A 16,154-nucleotide genomic window follows, 5' to 3' on the forward strand; every position below is an offset into this window, starting at 1 on the left:
TAATGAATTTTACCTAAATAAACGAGTTACTACTTTTCAAGTGAAGCATTTAAATAGATGCTATTTTTAAAACACTTTGTTTTTTAGTGGCATTTTACTCTCTAAATCACTGTTTCTTATTTTTTGGAAGGATTTAGGGAGGTATCAAAAGACTTGTTTGAGAATCTGATTAAAACAATATACTTTCTGCCCCCAAATTTTGTTTACCATTTATGAGATTCACAGATAGCCTATAGCACCTTGTAAATAATCTCTTTCTTAACATGAGCTGTGAAGCTGACAAACCACCAAGAATAGAGAAGGGAAAAAATTGTTAGGATATATAGGACTCAGGACTCTTTCTATGACAGGCTGGTAGTCCTCACACCCAAGCTCTACAAAACTCCATTTTGTTAGCCTAGGTAGACAGTTGACTTGTATGTACAGGAAGAAACTTCTGTCAGTTGTAATTAATGCAGTCCTTAAATGTGGTGGAGATACCATTCTAATCTAGGCCTTCTTTACTTTAATACCTATAGTATATTTCTTAAACACTCAGTGTTTTCTGTCATTTATTTATTTGCAGCTATCTCTTTGGGGAATTCCCTAATCACATAGGCCATATCCTTATCTTTGGATTGGCCATAACTTGGCATGAAAAGCAACTGTTATGTGCAAAAAAAAAGTATTGATAAAGACTGAGGGGCACCTGGGTGGCTCAGTTGGTTGAGTGTCCAACTCTTGGTTTGGCTCAGGTCATGATCTCATGGTTTGTGTGCTGACAGTCAAAGCCTACTTGGGATTCTCTCTTCCCCCCCCCCTCAAAATAAATAAACTTAAAAAAATACTGAGATTTTCTTCCTTGTTGAACAAAAGATTGATGTGGATGACCGTTGCTGAGGAAAGATTGCTAAAGAGAGTTTTTCAGTTATTTATTGCTGTGTAACAAACCACTGCAACACTTACTAGCCTGAAACCACAACTATTAATTATTTCTCAAATTCTCTGGATTGGCAATCTGGATGGTTCTTTTGTTTGTCTTGAATGGAATCACATGATTGCATTTATATGATGACTTTATTTGGGCCAGAGGCCCAAGATATCCTCCCTAGTATTTCTGGCAATTGATGGTAGCAGTCAAGGCTAACTTTGGGGCCCCTTGGTTCTATTCCACATGGCCTCTCATCCTCCATTTGGTGAGATTGGACTATTTTAATACATGGTAGTCTCAGATTTCCAAGAGAGACAAATATGAAAGCTATATGTCCTCTGAAGACCTAATCCTTGAAGTCACATGGTATTATGTCTGCATTCTGCTGGTCAAAGCAGGTCACAGCAGCAGCCCAGATTCAAGCAGAAGGGAAATAGATTCCATCTCTTAATGGGAAGAGGGGCAAAGTCACGCTACAAAAGGGCATATGAGATGCGAGGAATTGTGGCCATTCCTGCAAACAATCTGCTGCAGGGGGCAAGGAAGTGTAATGCTAATGAAGTAGAGGAGGTGATTTGTGCATCAGGTTAGTGAGTGGTAGGGTGAGTTGCTGACACCAGGCCATGTGTTCTGGAACAAACTCAGTCTGTGAGCAGCAGCCAAAGAAAAGAGTGTGAAGCGTTTGGCAGGCAGACTTTTCTGTGATGACTTTAGCTCTGGGGACTACTCTTTTTGACTTGGCCAGTGGACAAAACTTGGCTTTTTACCCTAGAGTTTTCTCGTTTTTGTAAGCAAAGGCTGAAGTCAACAGGCCATAGTTCAATTTAGATATGTAATCAGCCTGGGATGAAAAAATTTTTCTCAAGCTAAGCATTTCATGGACTTAGAAAATTAAAATATGAAATGAAGCTGTCTGCAAAACACCTATTATGCAAACACTTTAGCTGCCAAAATAATGTTGTAAGCTAAGAAACAGTCAGGAGGGGCTAAAAAAAAATTGAAGACTGGGATTTTCAAAAAATTTGGTACTTATAACCTAATGAATTACCAGCATTAGTTTACTAAACTAGCTCTAAAGAGGATATGTGGATATTTCTTGATAAGGCTTTTGCTGTATCATTCAGTACTACACGAGTTGGATATCTCAGGTGAGGTGTTCATATCAGGCATTCACTTCTGGCACATGAGCTGTGAGTATGAGTGTGTGCTGAATCAGCTGTAGTTGGGAGAGATTAATTACATGGCTGCATTCCAGAAATCACTGTGTATCCAGTCCTATCTTATAGAATGCCAACTCTTCAAGTTTCACCATTTGGGATCTCTGAGCTCTAGATACACAACCTCACTCTAACATAGTAGTGAGGAACAACCTAATGTGACTAAAACATGGCAGTGATTACTAAGAGATATCTTCCAAAACTACCTTATTGTTCTATTGGTATTTCATTCCTTTAATAAAATATTTTGAGGGTGTTGGCAATAGAGAAGACACTCTCATGGAAGATAATCAAAGATAGTGTGTGAGGCAGATCTTCCACCTGTATAGAATAGTAAAGTGATCTGAAGGATTTTCATAAAGGCCAAAAGAATATCCTTTCTGGATCATTTCTGATATCTGAAATTTTACCACTAAAGCAATTCTTTCTATTTTCTATTTCTTTCTAACAGTTTCCTATAGACTTTCTCTTTTAAACTGCAAACATTCCTAGTATGTTGCTATATAAGGCTTTGTGATATAGTGGAAATCATATAAACCTTGATTTCTGATTCTGTCCTTAATAATGGGCCAGTTACTAAACTTCTGTTAGACTCATTGGGTTTTGTGGAGATTGAGTTTTATTATATATACACACATACATATACACATACATATATGTATATACATATATATAACAGAACTTAATGCCCATATCTATCTATCTATAAATTCTCATATATATATGTACATCCTGACAAATAATTGATGTTCTTTAATAAACATTAATTTCCTGCTTGTCTTAAAATAGCAAATTAGTAAAATACCTAGGTAGTATTTCCTTTCACTGCTCTTTCCTGACATTAAGGCTCTGTGAACTTGAATGATGAACAATTATGTCTTTATTTTCACTAACCTTTAACTGAAATTTTACATTTCCTTCAATTAAAAATGTAAGCTATAAACACAGCAATATTGGCAATACCAGCAACTTTGTCACCAATAGGATTGGCAAATATTTTCATGTCACATTATAAGATTTACAGAAAGTTTGAAGCATGCTTTATATTCATGATTACTTTGAATTCGTAGTTATTAGATTGCTGCTAGATCTTGTTACTGAATGCATTGATAAAGATACATATTACTATCTCACAAATTTGTGTGGTGATTTGATAAGTGTTTCATTAACTATATGCATATTTGATGGTTAGAAACATTCTAAGAGGTCCATGTACAGTAATAGAAAAAAGTTAAACATGTTGCTTACACTTGGTCAGTAGTGATGTTTCTGGTACCAACTTATGTTGTAAGGTTAGGTCATGTGATCACTTACATTTAGTGCTTTTAATCATTAGGATTTGGACATGACTATTGTTTTTTTAGTATTTACCATTTTATTGTTCCAAAAGTTCTCCATGGTAATTAAGTTTATTATTGAGTAGCTGAATTTTTATGTGTAGGACATTAAACTCTAATGCATCTGCACAATAGAATACAAACTAATATAAGAAGAAATGAAAAATAGTTTTATATACTACTGTGGAATAATTTTCAGGATATACTGTTAATTTAAAAAAGAAAAATGAAGACAGATGTCTATAGTATTCTACCTTTTATTAAAGAAAGAGGTATATAAATAAATATAAAGTAAAAATACATGCTAGCTACCTTGCTTTTATAAAAATGACCTACATGAGGCTTGCACCGCACAAGCACCCAATGCTGTGCTTCTGTGGATCCATCCCACTGATGGGTAAGCCTCCCACCCGGTGCCGCAGGGCCCCTCCCAAAGCAGACCACCAAAGGCAAAGTGAGCTGAGGGTGCCCCTCCCACCCCTGTGCACCTTGCGGATCCACCCCGGCTAATACGCCAGATCCCATAGAAGCAGCACCACAAGCCTGGCAGTGTGCAAGTATCCCAGACAGGGGCCACACCACTCCACAGTGAGGCCTGCTTCTGGGAGAGGGGAAGATAAGGTACACACCAGTCTGACTGTGGCCCCAGCGGTGGGCTGGAGGCAGACATCAGATCTGACTGCGGCCCCACCCACCAACACAAGTTACTCCAGACAGTACAGAGGAAGAGCCCTGCAGTTCCGAGCCACTCCAGGGAGTATCCAAAATGATGAAATGGAAGAATTCTCCTCAAAAGACACTCAGGAAGTAGCGACAGCTAACGAACTGATCAAAAACGATTTAAGCAATGTAACAGAAAATGAATTTAAAATAATAGTCATAAAATTAATCGCTGGGCTTGATAAAAGTGTACAGAACATGAGAATCTATTACTACAGAGATCAAGGGACTAAGAAACAGTCAGGAGGAGCTAAAAAATGCTATAAATGAGCTGCAAAATGAAATGGAGATGACCACAGCTCATATTGAAGAGGCAGAGGAGAGAATAGGTGAATTAGAAGATAAAATTATGGAAAAAGAGGAAGCTGAGAAAAAGAGAGATAAAAAAAATCCAGGAGTATGAGGGGAGAATTAGAGAACTCAGTGAAACAATTAAACCCAATAATATACACATAATTGGGATTCCAGAGGAGGAAGAGAGAGGGAAAGGTGCTGAAGGTGTACTTGAAGAAATCATAGCTGAGAATTTCCCTGACCTGGGGATGGAAAAAGACATTGAAATCCAAGAGGCACAGAGAACTCCCTTCAGATGTAACTTGAATCGATCTTCTGCACGACATATAGTGAAACTGGCAAATTACAAGGATAAAGAGAAAATTCTGAAACCAGCTAAGGATAAACATGCTCTAACATATAAAGGGAGACTGATAAGACTCGTGATGGATCTATCTACTGAAACTTGGCAGGCCAGAAAGGAATGGCAGGTAATCTTCCATGTGATGAACAGAAAAAAAAAATGCAGCCAAGATTCCTTTATCCAGCAAGTCTGTCATTCAGAATAGAAGGAGAGATAAAGGTCTTCCCAAACAAACAAAAACTGAAGGAATTCATCGCCACTAAACCAGCCCTACAAGAGATCCTAAGGGGGACTCTGTGAGTGAAATGTTGCAAGGACCACAAAGTACCAGAGACATCACTACAAGCAGGAAACCTACAGACATCACAGTGACTCTAAACCCATATCTTTCTATAATAACACTGAGTGTAAATGGACTAAATGCCCCTACCAAAAGACATAGGGTATCAGAATGGATAAAAAAACAAGAGCCATCTATTTGCTGTCTACAAGAAACTCATTTTAGACCTGAGGACACCTTCATGATTGAAAGTGAGGGGATGGAGAACTATCTATCATGCTCTGGAAGTCAAAAGAAAGCTGGAGTAGCCATACTTATATCAGACAAACTAGACTTTAAATTAAAGGCTGTAACAAGAAATGAAGAAAGGCATTATATAATAATTACAGGGTCTATCCATCAGGAAGAGCTAACAATTATAAATGTCTACACGCAAAACATGGGAGCCCCCAAATATATAAAACAATTACTCACAAACATAAGCAACCTTGTTGATAAGAATGTGGTAATTGCAGGGGACTTTAACACTCCACTTACAGAAATGCACAGATCATCTAGACACATGGACAATGAGGAAACAAGGGCCCTGAATGTTACATGGGATCAGATGGACTTGACAGATATATTTAGAACTCTGCATCCCAAAGGAACAGAATATACTTTCTTCTCGAGTGCACATGGAGCATTCTCCAAGACAGATCACATGCTGGGTCACAAAACAGCCCTTCATAAGTATACAAGAATTGAGATCATACCATGCATACTTTCAGACCACAATGCTATGAAGCTTGAAATCAACCACAGGAAAAAGTCTGCAAACCTCCAAAACCATGGAGGTTAAAGAACACCCTACTAAAGAATGAGTGGGTCAACCAGGCAATTAGAGAAAATATTAAGAAATGTATGGAAACAAACGAAAATGAAAATACAACAATCCAAACGCTTTGGGATGCAGCGAAGGCAGTCCTGAGAGGAAAATACATTGCAATCCAGGCCTATCTCAAGAAACAAGAAAAATCCCAAACACAAAATCTAACAGCACACCTAAAGGAAATAGAAGCAGAACAGCAGACACACCCCAAACCCAGCAGAAGAAGAGAAATAATAAAGATCAGAGCAGAAATAAACAATATAGAATCTAAAAAAACTGTAGAGCAGATCAATGAAACTAAGAGTCGGTTGTTTGAACAAATAAACAAAATTGATAAACCTCTAGCTAGGCTTCTCAAAAAGAAAAGGGAGATGACCCAAACTGATACAATCATGAATGAAAATGGAATTATTGCAACCAATCCCTCAGAAATACAAGCAATACAAGCAATACAGAGAATACTATGAAAAATTATATGCCAACAAACTGGACAACCTGGAAGAAATGGACAAATTCCTAAACACCCACACACTTCCAAAACTCAAACAGGAAGAAATAGAAGATTGAACAGACCCATAACCAGCGAAGAAATTGAATCGGTTATCACAAATCTCCCAACAAATAAGAGTCCAGGACCAGATGCCTTCCCTGGGGAATTCTATGAGACATTTAAAGCAGAAATAATACCTATCCTTCTCAAGCTATTCCAAGAAATAGAAAGGGAAGGAAAACTTCCAGACTCATTCTATGAAGCCAGCATTACTTTGATTCCTAAACCAGAGACCCAGTAAAAAAAGGGAACTACAGGCCAATATCCCTGATGAATACGGATGCAAAAATTCTCAATAAGATACTAGCAAATCGAATTCAACAGCATATAAAAAGAATTATTCACCATGATCAAGTGGGATTCATTCCTGGGATGCAGGACTCGTTCAACATTCACAAATCAATCAACGTGATACATCACATTAATAAAAGAAAAGATAAGAACCATATGATCCTGTCAATCGATGCAGAAAAGGCATTTGACAAAATTCAGCATCCTTTCTTAAAAAAAAAAAAAACCCTCGAGAAAGTCGGGATAGAAGGAACATACTTAAACATCATAAAAGCCATTTATGAAAATCCCTCAGCCAATATCATCCTCAATGGGGAAAAACTGAGAGCTTTCTCCCTGAGATCAGGAACACGACAAGGATGTCCACTCTCACCACTGTTGTTGAACATGGTGTTGGACGTTCTAGCATCAGCAATCAGGCAACAAAAGGAAATCAAAGGCATCAAAATTGGCAAAGATGAAGTCAAGCTTTCGCTTTTTGCAGATGGCATGATATTATACATGGAAAATCCGATAGACTCCACCAAAAGTCTCCTAGAACTGATACCTGAATTCGGCAAAGTCGCAGGATACAAAATCAATGTACAGAAATCAGTTGCATTCTTATACACTCATAATGAAGCAACAGAAAGACAAATAAAGAAACTGATCCCATTCATAATTGCACCAAGAAGCATAAAATACCTAGGAATAAACCTAACCAAAGATGTAAAAGATCTGTATGCTGAAAACTCTAGAAAGCTTATGAAGGGAATTGAAGAAGATATAAAGAAATGGAAAGACATCCCGTGCTCATGGGTTGGAAGCATAAATACTGTCAAAATGTCAGTACTACCCAAAGCTATCTACACATTCAATGCAATCCCAATCAAAATTTCACGAGCATTCTTCTCGATGCTAGAACAAGCAATCCTGAAATTCATATGGAACCACAAAAGGCCCCGAATAGCCAAAGGAATTTTGAAGAAGAAGACCAAAGCAGGAGGCATCACAGTCCCAGACTTTAGCCTCTACTACAAAGCTGTCATCATCAAGACAGCATGGCATTGGCACAAAAACAGACACATAGACCAATGGAATAGAATAGAAACCCCAGAACTAAACCCACAAACGTATGGCCAACTAATCTTTGACAAAGCAGGAAAGAACATCCACTGGAAAAAAGACAGTCTCTTTAACAAATGGTGCTGGGAGAACTGGACAGCAACATGCAGAAGGTTGAAACTAGACCACTTTCTCACACCTTTCACAAAAATAAACTCAAAATGGATAAAGGACCTGAATGTGAGACAGGAAACCATCAAAACCCTAGAGAAGAAAGCAGGATAAAAGCTCTCTGACCTCAGCCGTAGCAATTTCTTACTCGACACATCCCCAAAGGCAAGGGAATTAAAAGCAAAAATGAACTACTGGGACCTCATGAAGATAAAAAGCTTCTGCACAGCAAAGGAAACAACCAACAAAACTAAAGGGCAACCAACGGAATGGGAAAAGATATTTGCAAATGACCTATCAGACAAAGGGCTAGTATCCAAAATCTATAAAGAGCTCACCAAACTCCACACCCGGAAAACAAATAACCCAGTGAAGAAATGGGCAGAAAACATGAATAGACACTTCTCTAAAGAAGACATCCGGATGGCCAACAGGCACATGAAAAGATGCTCAACGTCGCTCCTCATCAGGGAAATACAAATCAAAACCACACTCAGATATCACCTCACGCCAGTCAGAGTGGCCAAAATGAACAAATCAGGAGACTATAGATGCTGGAGAGGATGTGGAGAAACGGGAACCCTCTTGCACTGTTGGTGGGAATGCAAACTGGTGCAGCCACTCTGGAAAACAGTGTGGAGGTTCCTCAGAAAATTAAAAATAGACCTACCCTATGACCCAGCAATAGCACTGCTAGGAATTTACCCAAGGGATACAGGAGTACTGATGCATAGGGGCACTTGTACCCCAATGTTTATAGCAGCACTCTCAACAATAGCCAAATTATGGAAAGAGCCTAAATGTCCATCAACTGATGAATGGATAAAGAAATTGTGGTTTATATACACAATGGAGTACTACGTGGCAGTGAGAAAGAATGAAATATGGCCTTTTGTATCAACGTGGATAGAACTGAAGAGTGTGATGCTAAGTGAAATAAGTCATATAGAGAAAGAGAGATAACATATGTTTTCACTCTTATGTGGATCCTGAGAAACTTAACAGAAACCCATGGGGGAGGGGAAGGAAAAAAAAGAGGTTAGAGAGGGAGAGAGCCAAAGTATAAGAGACTCTTAAAAACTGAGAACAAACAGGGTAGATGGGGGTTGGGAGGGAGGGGGAGGGTGGGTGATGGGTATTGAGGAGGGCACATTTTGGGATGAGCACTGGGTGTTGTATGGAAACCAATTTGACAGTAACTTTCATAGTAAAAAAAGAAAATAATGACCTACCTGAAATGGGATATCCTGAATTAGATTCTGGAACAGAAAGAGGACGTTAAAGGAAAAATGAGAGAAATCTGAATAAAAGTCTGTAACTTAGTTAATTTGTTAATTTCTCATTTTGACATATGTTAATTTCTCATTTGTTAATTTCTCATTTTGACAAATGTATGATATTTTTGTAAGATTGTCAGCATTGGGGAGAGCTCAATGAAGGGCATATGGCCCTTGCTCTGCTATCTTTTCAATTCTAGTGAAAACTGAAAATTAGTTCAAAATAAAGTTTAAAAAAAGAGTAAAGAAAAATGAAAGGATATACCAGTAATTAATAAAAATGTTTGGTGGGAGGAAGGGAACAGGATGGAAACTAGAAACCTCCAAATATACATGGATTCATGGATCAAACTCAGCATAACTACTGAAATATTTTATGTAATTATAAGACAGAATTAAAACAAAAAAAGTCCCTAAAATCACAAGTAAAGTGAAACCTAATATACTTACTTTTTGCATTGCTGGCTTAATCACATAAAGCGAGGTTATTTTAAGTGATTTTAAAACAGAACAATGTGACTACATACTGCTAGTGGGATATATATCCTATGACTGAAACAAACTGTAAAAAAGTTTTACACTGTCTTCAGTAGTCATATAATAATAATAATATTGGTACTGTTATTTTGAACCAACCTTTGTGTGTGTAATATATAGTAAAATAACACTAATAAATAACTATATTAATGTTATTACTAAATCGATATTTTTAGTAGAACATAAAGAGATAAAAATATAAAATCAAAGAAGTAATAATGCTCTGTAGTTATATATTTGAATTGAAAATACTTATATGCATTTATGATGACTTTGTCATAAAATTATTAGTGGTAACACAATTTCCTAATTTATTGGTAACTAGAAGCAGCAAATTAGATGGTGGTAAAAAGAAAGGTCTGCTCTTTACAGCTACTATCAAATGAGGGGAGAAGGTACAGGTTAATGAGTACAGGAGCAAATCGTTCTTCATACTTCATCACTGGGGATATTACAGTAAAATGAATAATCATGATTGAATTAAGAAACCCCCAATTATGACCATATCCCTTTGTTGGAGAGTAGTCAAATGTTTCACTATATTAGAAAATAAATAAAACATGTTTTTGCATTTAAACATAATTTCAGTGCACAAAATTTATTTATATGGCTTTCCTTCTTCCCAGATGATACTGAAAAATGAGGAGTGATTATTTTGGAAATACTTCTAAATTTGAGCTAATGTCTCCTATTGATTTGCACCGTGTAATTACTTAAAACCTCTTGGTAGGAATAACAAGTGTCTGAGCTGAGTGTATAATTATGAAAAGAATTGGCTGAGAAGGAGTTATGTGAATCCGTATGCCTCTCCGAATATAAGTGCTGCCTGAATAGGTCATTGCAAGATGATCAGGCTGTCTAAATATACAGTTAATCTCCAAATGAATTTGGAGTATCTTCTCCTTTCCCCATAGCACTTTGCACATAATAAGACATCACTGTGAAGACTAACTTAAATACTTTCTTCAGTCTAACTCTCCCCTTATTTTTCTTTTAATATCTTAAAACTTAGTAGCGTTATAATTTGCTTTACATTTTAAACTTATGATTTATTCAGTCACTAAGCTCAGCTATCAATGGCATAGAATAGTGTTAGTTCAACTTGTCCTTAGGTGAGGTAGTCAGGCATTAATAGCTTTCTTTTTTTTAGTAGAACAGTTAATTTCTTTATGTACACTTTTCTGTTACCTGTTTTCTGGAACTAAAAGTAAGGAAATATACTGAAATGATCATATTATAAATAGAATTATTTTTCAATAATTAAATAGATTGTATACAATGTAATAGGGGCACCTTGGTGGCTCAGTCGCTTTAGCATCTGACTCTTTGTTTTTTTTTTCAACGTTTTTATTTATTTTTGGGACAGAGAGAGACAGAGCATGAACAGGGGAGGGGCAGAGAGAGAGGGAGACACAGAATCGGAAACAGGCTCCAGGCTCCGAGCCATCAGCCCAGAGCCTGATGCGGGGCTCGAACTCACGGACCGCGAGATGGTGACCTGGCTGAAGTTGGACGCTTAACCGACTGCGCCACCCAGGCGCCCCAGCATCTGACTCTTGATATCAGCTCAGGTCATGCTCTCACGGTTGTGAGAGCCCTGTGTTGGGCTCTGCGCTGACAGCAAAGAGCCTGTTGGGGATTTTCTCTCTCCCTCACTCTCTTCCCTTCCCTAGCTAGTGCACTCTCTTTATAAAAATAAATAAATAAATAAACTTTTTAAAAAGTCTTAATTCATTCTTTCCTAAATATCTGTGTTTCAGGCACTATGCAAGATATTGTAGTAGATAGAGGTGAATTGTATAGAGTGCCCCTTATCACATTCTTGCCTATTCCTGCCATTCTTTCATACTGTCTAAAATTCATTACAGTTATGTAAACTTTCTCAACCACTATTCATGTATTTTATCAAGCTTTTAAAATGCATACATACTTGGACTTGTTACAAGACTGTCATCTTAGTGTTGGTAGAATCAGAGTCCTTTCCTTTTAGCACCTAGAGTAAAACTTCATTGAGAGAATAAACTTTTTTTAAAGGGATTTACAGAAGAAATAGTTGATTAATGTGGCACATTAGGTATGAGTAGTGGGTACATTTGGACAACTAGAAGACAAATAAGGGAAGTGGGTGCCTAAGGAATCTAGAGTAAGGGGGAGAATGGAGTAAGGAAGGGAAGATCCATTTCTAAGGAGAAACTCCTCTTTGTAATGGCACCATGGACTGACATTGTATTCTGTCTCAGCCATTTCTCTTGGTGTCTCATTCCTTGTTCCATCCTCTCTCCCATCTTTCCTCGTGACCTCTTTGCTGAGGCATTGTGTTTTTAGGACATACCATTCAGAATATTCTCACCATTTCCATATCAACAAATATGCCAGAATGATCTTTTAAAAACATAAGCCAAATAATATCACTTTCTTGCTTAAAACATTCCGTGCTTCCTAATACATTTATAATAAAAGTCCAACTCTGTATCTCAGTATATGAAAGTCTTCTTGCTCTGGCCTAAGCTTTTTCTATGACCTCATTTCTCACTGTTCTCTCCTTATGCTTCAGCCATATGTCTCAATGATTTGGATATACTGAGTATATTCCTGGTTGAAGCCTTTTGAAGTTGATATTGGGGCTCTATACTTGTTAACTCTTTAACTAGACCCTTGTATCTCACTCACCCTACGTCACTCTCTGAATGGAAATACCTTATTTTTTGTTTACTTGTTTTTGTTTCTGTTATCCCACTAGAATATTAGCTCCATGAGGGTAGAGACTTGCTCTGTTGTATTTGCCACTGTTCATTAAATATGTGTTAAATCAATAAATGTAGCAAATTTTATGGTGTTTTATTTATTTTTTTTAATTTTAAGGGACTACCTTCTGTAAATAGTGTCACTTTTTCATTTAACTTTCTCCTTATAAAAGCCTAAAGCTTTGAAATAATATATAAATATTTGCATAAACTGAAAAAAAACTTTTACCTTATATTTGTCTTTTTAATTTGGGGAAACTTGAGATGATAATAGAGCATATAGCTAGTGCCATTTCTTTTTCTTACATTTCATATTTGTGCTTAAAGGCAGAAAACATCTTCTTAAGTTCATGGGATGTGTTCTCCAGTGGGTTGGTCAGTGGTTCTCTTTTATTGAGTAACAAAATGAGCAAGTTGAATGTCAAACCAGCAGTATTCCTTTTTATCTTCTGTCATTTTATTCTTACTGTAACAACATCTGTCTCACTCCCATGTCCTCCAACTAATTTGGAAGCTCCTTAAGGATGGAAATTGGATCATATATTTTTATTTGAGCATAGTGCTAGAGGCATAGTAAATACTCAGTAATCATTTTTTGGTCAAATAATAATGAAAATAACTTCAGTTTTATGTAGATCATAGCATTCTAACAAGAAGTAGCACATCTTTTCTTATAAAAACCCAGTGAAGTAGAAAAGAAAATATTTTCTTCCTTTTACATATTGTAAGACTGAGATTGCAGAGTTTACCAGAATTGCCCAAATTGAGTCAGCTGGTAGTGGCTACACAGGAACTAGGGATTCCTGGGAGAGTGTCCTGTTCCCTCTAAGGGCTCACATCTCCAAATGACACATTGTTAGTGATGACGATATTGCTTAAAAATTAAAATGAGTAAGCAACTTCAGGTAAGATTTAGTGAAATACTGTCCATCCTTTGATAACAGAGGAAACTGTGAATTAAGTACTTGAAAGAGAAATCACATATAATTTTTCAGATACCAGTGAGACCTCTGAGTATATCTGGGCGTTTTGGATGGCAGAGAGCAGCTGGTTCCGTTGGGCCTCGTGGGTCTTCAAGGCAATTGTGCTTTCCAAACTTGCTTACAATCTGCTCAATGTGCCATGAAGTTACTTCACTATTGGCAAATGCAGTGGTATCAAACAAACAGCTTTGCTCTTCTACTTCTAACAGAATTTTGAAAAACTATAAATCTCCTTGCACATTTTATATTGACATCCAAAATTCCTATTATAAGGAAATGGTTACAAGTAATGCAATTGCCATTGGATTATACACATTGAAATATTAAAATAAAACTATTGTATCACTTTTTAAAATGTGTCCAAGGGCATATAAATGCAGTTATCTACTAAAACGCAATACTCTGTTTTAAAAATATGTGAATAAGCTCCTCTTAATAGTTGGAAATTTTATCTCTTTCTCCTAGAACTGTGACTTCCATTTTTCTCTCAGAAGTAGTAATGTAAATAGCTTTATACTTAGTGTTGTTTATTGACTTATTATATATCTTTTAAAAAAAGATATGTATTCATTATCATGAAAGTTCTAAAAATTAATTTCCTGTGACCATAAGGCACAAAGTTTTTAAAAAATTTTTTTAAGTTTATTTATTTTGAGAGAGACAGAGACATGCAAGTTGGGGAGGAGTAGAGGGAGAGGGGGAGACAGAATCCCAGGCAGGCTCCATGCTGCCAGTGCAGAGCCTGTCATGGGGTTCAAACTCACAAAACCGCGAGATCAGGACCTAAGCCGAAACTAAAAGTCAGATGCTTAACTGACTGAACCACCCGGGCGCCCCAAGGCACAAAGTATTTAAAGACATTATTCTGGATTGCATTATCACTACAATTATTTTCAGTGCATGATTAATATGAACAAAATAAGTACATTAAAATTTTTGATAATTATTAACAAAGAAAGCAAAATTTTATTAGAAATAACCTTACTAATGACATACATAAGGCATGTCTTTTCCCACTCAATTCATGTATCTATGGGTACTGTTTCTTGCTTGGATGGAACAGGATTGGCATGAATTTTATTTTATTTTTAAAGCATAAATGCTGATAAATCTTTTTCTTACAAGTAAGTATATGAGAATGGAAGAAGTTTGTTATAGCAGTATTACTCAGTGTGATGTTATAGAAATATTCACTCAGTTCTTTGATTTTTTTTTGTAGTAAATGCCAAAATTCACATGGTGAACTTTTATTGAGATTAATTTTAATGATCTATCAGCTGACAAGTTGATTTTAGTCCTCCAATTTTGCTAAAAGCAAAGCATCTGAAACTACCTGATTTAAAAAAGGTTTTGTTATACTGACATTAGAATAATTCATTTTCTCAGTACTGCTGCAGATATTTGAAAAGGTTTCTTTGTATCCCAGAAGTTTTGACATTTGTGGGTCATGAACCATGACATAGTACGATTCTGGGTAGGTAAAGACTTATGTCTGTCCTTTGTAAAGAGAGAGGAGATTGTAAAAGAACACCACAGACATATTCTCAGGCAGATCAGCTTCAGTAAACAGAATGTATGGAAACTGAAAATTTAGGAATATAATTATCTGTAAAGCCATTTGAACACCACTGGATTAACGGACCAACTGTGGGAGTTGAATGAAACATCCTGATAAACAGGATCAGGAGGAGGGTGATCACAAGCTGCCACGATTCACATTGTCATAATTATTGTTACTTGTCCCAGTTTAGAGGAAAGCTCCAAAAATGGCCAAATAGAATGGCTTTTCATTGATGTCTCAGAAAATTGCTAAGTCAGTAGGAGAAAATAAGACATGTCTTCAACTTTTATCATTTGGAGATGTTTTTCTTATTTTTTGAAACTAGAAATCTATAGTGTTTGCTGAAAGCAAAAAGGTTTGCATTATTTTCCAGGGATAAATGATATGAGGTGGCAAGAATATGAGATAGGCAATGTTGATTTTGGGGATTTCTCACATCCTGTTTTAGCATATGTTTTCTTTTCCCAGATTCTTCAGTTCTTCAACTCTTGAGTTGCTACAATGACCCACACACCCCCAACACCTACCCCTATGTCCAAGCAACTGAATTTTAAGAGAAAATTCCTGGAGAGCCTAAAACCTTCAAGTAACAAATAATGCAAGATAGAGAATAGTAACACAGAGTTCTTTTGGACTAAAATGTCACTACCTCAAACATATTTCATAGATAATGCTCCTTATTTCTTTCTTCCATGGGCAGCTCTGTGAAACTGAGGAAGATAAGTAAGGGGCAATATTAGTTTCTGTGTGCTGAGCCAATGTATATTATGTATAAGTAGTATTTTTGTAAGCCAAATAGATTGATTTCCAAGACTGGATTATTTATTTTTACGTATTTTTTTTTAAATTTAAATCTTAGTTAGTTGACATACAGTGCAATCTTGGTTTCAGGAGTAGAATTCAGTGATTCATCACTTACATATAACAACACCCAAGACTGGGTTATTTAGATCAGATTCACGTGATACAAATATTGTATATCATATAAAACTGAAGACCGTGAGCAGATACTGACCGCCGAGAA

This window comes from Lynx canadensis, chromosome A1, assembly GCF_007474595.2.
Source record: "Lynx canadensis isolate LIC74 chromosome A1, mLynCan4.pri.v2, whole genome shotgun sequence".
Classification (NCBI taxonomy): domain Eukaryota; kingdom Metazoa; phylum Chordata; class Mammalia; order Carnivora; family Felidae; genus Lynx; species Lynx canadensis.